At 46.1% G+C, this 5,000-nt stretch overlaps 1 protein-coding gene across 2 annotated transcripts in view; it reads right to left on the bottom strand.

Moving 5' to 3' along the window:
- The window catches only part of adgb (androglobin), an 88,390-nt gene that overhangs the window by 76,877 nt on the left and 6,513 nt on the right, over positions 1–5,000 (bottom strand). The gene's annotated exons all lie outside the window — the stretch shown is intronic.

Raw genomic sequence — 5,000 nt, 5'->3', positions numbered from 1 at the left:
CACTAGACTAGAGCAGCGCTGGTTCCCACTCCCAAGCTTATTCTGCTGGGATCTACACGGACGAAAGTCCCGTCCTATTCCAAATAACGCCAAACGTTTTTTTTGTTTTTTTGTCCATTAATAGTTTCAAGTTAAGGCCCTGTCGTGGACTAACGGTAGGGCACTGGGTTACTACACCACAGACCCAAGTTCCATTCCAACCCGGGTCATTTGCCAAACCTTCCTCGTCACTTTCTCTCTCCCCGCTCATTGCCTGTCCCTGTCCTGTCACGATAAAGGCATTAAAAGCCCAAACAATTATCTTTAAATACTGCACTTTCAAATTTCATTTGAAATTCACCACAGTTGAGCATTGTTGAGTATTATTGCTTTTTGCAGTTTTTTTTTCAGAGCATTGTCATTTATTGCCGTACTGTCACGTACATGTCAATGGGCTTTAGGAAAACACTTCCTTCTCTCCGTAGCCCCATCTGCAGTAGCACCCCCACCTTGGGACCCACTACACTAGTGCATCAGCAGGTGGGCAGATCAATGAATACACACAGGCACCGGGACAGAGAGTGACGCCCCAAGGACAGACAGACCACCAGACAAATAAACTCGCAGAGAAGCAGACAAACTGACAGAGCAGCCGAGAGACTCGCCTGGTTATCATCAGACCTAATCACAAGTGAGATAAGGTCTGGAGACCTGGCTACTTTAAATTGCGAAGGGGGTTTGTAGTTTAGGATTGTTGCGCTATGAATGTCTATCATTTGGCATATATAGCCCATAGCCAATCGTGCCAGTTGTATCTATTCAAACAAACTGCAGTCGTCGTCTTTCCACGCCTCCCTGCTCTCTGATTGGAGCCCACAATCGGGAACCCTCTCTGAGGAATAGATTCCATGCTGTGCGATAGTGTGGAGTAGTCGGCAATTTACAGCAGGGACCATGTGCAGTTATTCAACGAGGAAACTACCGCCATTTTACACATCTTATCCAAAGGTGTCTCAGGTAGCAAAGGTCTCAAAGGTATCTCATCTTAGGTACATCACTTGCCCAATTCAAATAAACAAAAGAATTAACAACAGGTGGGTGAATAAATATATAAAATGACGTGTTCAAGAGTGAGACAGGGAGAGAGAGTGAGAGGGAGAAACGAAAAGAGAAATGAAAAACAAAAGTGGGTGAAAGTCAAGTCAAGTCAAGTCAAGTCAAGTAGGTTTATTGTCAATTTCTTTACATGCACTGGTCATACAAAGAATTTGAAATTACATTTCTTGCTTTCCCATACAGACATAGACTAATCTAGGTAAGGACATAGACAGTATAGACATAGACAGTACTTATACATGGACTTAAGACAGTATGGACATAGACAGTGCTCATACAGACATTTAAAGTGCAAGACTGGACAACAGAAGACTTGTAGAGGACATACATTAAGAGGTATTTGTTGTGCTTTTGTGCTTTTCCTAAAAAAGTCCTTTATAGCGTTCTGACATGGTAATAGTAGCATTTTGAAGAAAAATAAATATTAAAAGGTCTGTCAAGTACACCAGCAGCAGTGTGTGTGTGTGTGTGTGTGTGTGTGTGTGTGTGTGTGTGTGTGTGTGTGTGTGTGTGTGTGTGTGTGTGTGTGTGTGTGTGTGTGTGTGTGTGTGTGTATGTGTTTAGTGCAGGTAGAAGGTGCGGTATGCGTCTTGTGTGTGTGTTCGTGTGTCTGTGTGTGTGTGTGTGTGTGTGTGTGTCAGTGTGTGTATGTTTGGGTTTAGTGCAGAAAGTGCAGTGTGCTTGTGTGTGTGTGTGTGTGTGTTTGTGTGTGTGTGTGTGTGTGTGTGTGTGTGTGTGTGTGTGTGTGTGTGTGTGTGTGTGTGTGTGTGTGTGTGTGTGTGCGAAAGGGCATTAGAAGAGAAGAGAAAAAGAAGAGGACGAGAGGGAGTGTGAGCACTTAAGTGAGAATAAAGTGTGAAAGAGAGAGCAAGAGGGAGATGAAGAACAGAAGACCAAGTGTAAGAGGGGAGATCAAAATGAGGACTTCCAACAAGTTCCTTTGACACTCAAAGACCCTGATACAGAGGCAGAGAGAGAGAGAAAGAGAGAGAGAAAGAGAGAGAGGCAGAGAGAGAGAGAAAGAGAGAGAGAGAGAGAGAGAGAGAGAGAGAGAGAGAGAGAGAGAGAGAGAGAGAGGCAGAGAGAAAGAGAGAAAGATACACATACACACACACACACACACACACACACACACACACACACACACACACACACACACACACACAGGTGGGTGAATAAATATATAAAATCACATTTTAAAGCTCAACTTTTTGCACTCTCAAAAAGGGGAGAAAGAAATGAAATGAAGTGAAATGCTGTGTGTGCTACTTCTCCAAAACGCCCTGACCCCAGCTGCCCTCAAGACATCTCTGGGGCACCGTCACAGAGCAATGCATTAAATCCAGGGCCGGATTAAGATGGCCAGCAGCCCCTAGGCTACAGGTTGCTATAGGCCCCCTGTGGGAAAAACAAAAATCTTCACAAAATCACATTACATACGTACATACTTGTCTGGCGGCAAACGCCAGACTAAATCACAAGTGTGATCTGTGTCCAGCAGTTGGAAAAGAACGCGTAAGGCAGCATGGGTACTCCCAGGCTACGTACATACAGTACCAAGTTATGAATTACGTTTGCCAACTATAAAGAGGAGCAAGAGATATTTTTTTTTCAATACTGCATGTGCAATTCAGCAAAATCCCTGGCCCCAGGCTGGTGGGGGCCCCTAGGCTGCAGCCCCATCTAGCCTGTGCGTTAATCCTGCCCTGAGTGTAGTGCTGCTGGCCGGGTGTACTGCAGTGCAGTGCAGTGTAGTGGGCTCCTGGGTCTATTGTATTGGCCTCATTCAGGACTTTCTGCTTGGCTGCTGAAAGGCTGACCATTATGGCTCCAAATAGCTCCTGAGTGCAATTCTACTTCCTCATCTCTTCGCTACACTTTGCCATTCCTTCACAGACAGACAGACACACACACACATACACACATGCACGCACGCACACACACACACACATACGCACGCACGCACAAACACACACACAAAGCAATTGAACACACAATCGCACACGCACACACAATCCCCCCGCCCCCCACACACACACACACACACGATATACACCCTTTTGCTCATCTCTTTAAAAATGTTCACACAGAGCAAGCACACACAGCCTTGCACCAATAGCTGGACAGACACCACCAACAAATGCAAATGACTTCCATTACCAAAACAGCATGCACGAAAGTCCCTCAATGTGTGTGTGTGTGAGGGTGTGTGTGTGTCTGTGTGTGTGAGGGTGTGGGGGAGTGTGTGCATGTGTGTGCATATGTGTGCACACACACGGGAGTGTGTGCGTGTGTGTGTTTGTGTGTTACAGTGCTAATAAATGCATGATGATGAAAATATGATGAAGATAATAATTCCACAGCCCAGACCACCACACTGCTTACAGCATAGCCACAGACAGTTCTCCACTACAAAGCCTCTTCCATTCGTCCACATGAAACAGGTGACTCAGAGGCGGACGGCACCTCCTGCTGTGAATTCCCTCTGCCTGCCTGTGCTGGGCTCTCTACACAGGCCATGGCACTAATGAGCCTGTCCACCAAGCCAAGGGAGCGGCAGGCTCATTGAAATTGGCTGGAACAAATACAGTAGGCCTGTCTGGCAGCCGTGGCCTAGTGGTTAAGGAGATGGGCTTTAGATCAGAAGGTTGCAAGTTCAAATCCTGAACCGTCCCCTCCAAATCTCACACCATGGCTGAGGTGCCCCTGAGCAAGGCAACTACTGTAACCTCATTAACCTCATTGGCCTCCAGGGGTGTCGTTCAGGTGGGTAAAGTGTGACTGAGTCACCAGGGCCCCATATATATAGAGGGGCCCACAAACAGTCAGATTTATGTCGATATATAGCTGGGGGGGGTCCACTGGAGCTGATTGTACGTCTCAGGACCCAGAATTTGCTGCTACGCCCCTGTTGGCCTCTAAGCTTTTGTGAAGTCATGTCACATGGACTTCAATCAGTAAGATATCCAAACCACCAATCCGCCTGAAAGACTGTGACAAAACTGTGCTTTTGCAATAGGGCCCTTATTTATAGTGTACAGTACACCCATGGCAATTTTGCATGAGTTAGAGCAGTCCCGAAGACATTGGGTTAAGTGATGTTGAGTGATACTGTATTCATGAAAAGCCATGCGTATGGGCAAGTAAATACAGGCACTAAATACGTTCATTTCAATGTATTAATTACAATCGCATTAGAATGTTCTTTGTTTGAAACATCTGTGCTATGTGGGGTAAACATTTTGGAGATCTACCTAAGCTGAATGAATAAATGGCAGCACTGTTAAGTAAGGGTTAACGTTCGGCGAGAAGGTCGCTACCGTGGAATAGCAGCACGACAGAGAGAATCTTTAGACCCCGACGCGGAGCGGAGGGGTCTTGTTCTCTCTGAAGTGATGCTATTCCACAAAGCGACCGACTCGCCGAAAGTTAACCCGCTTATTATATGGATATACTTAAATGATTCACACATGGCGGGACATTTCTTTAGACCTATTTAATGTTAAGATTGTTGCTGCGCAAAACAAAACAGTGCCGTTGTGGAACACCGCTAGGCAACAGCTAGGTAGCCAGGACAACAGGTGTTGTCTATCACAGCAGCTGATTAGAGTGACAAAAGACCGGACCCCCTGCGGAGTGATATGAAACATTCGCTTTAGCCACTGACTTGTATACAAGCCAGTGGCTTTAGCAGTGAACGTCTTGTTGCCATTGACAGCGAGCCAGGACAACGGGTGCTGTCTATCAGCTGATTCGAGTCTTGTTGAAAAGTCGCTTTAGCAGTGAAAAGTCTTGTTGCCATTGACAGCGGTCTGTTATAGACCAACCCGTCCGTTATCGAAAAATAACAGACGTCCGAACGTTGGGGAGCCCCGTTGAAATGAATGGAGCATTCGACAGATGAC

Source organism: Engraulis encrasicolus, chromosome 18, assembly GCF_034702125.1.
Source record: "Engraulis encrasicolus isolate BLACKSEA-1 chromosome 18, IST_EnEncr_1.0, whole genome shotgun sequence".
NCBI classification, from domain to species: domain Eukaryota; kingdom Metazoa; phylum Chordata; class Actinopteri; order Clupeiformes; family Engraulidae; genus Engraulis; species Engraulis encrasicolus.
This window is presented reverse-complemented; position numbering and strand designations above follow the sequence as displayed.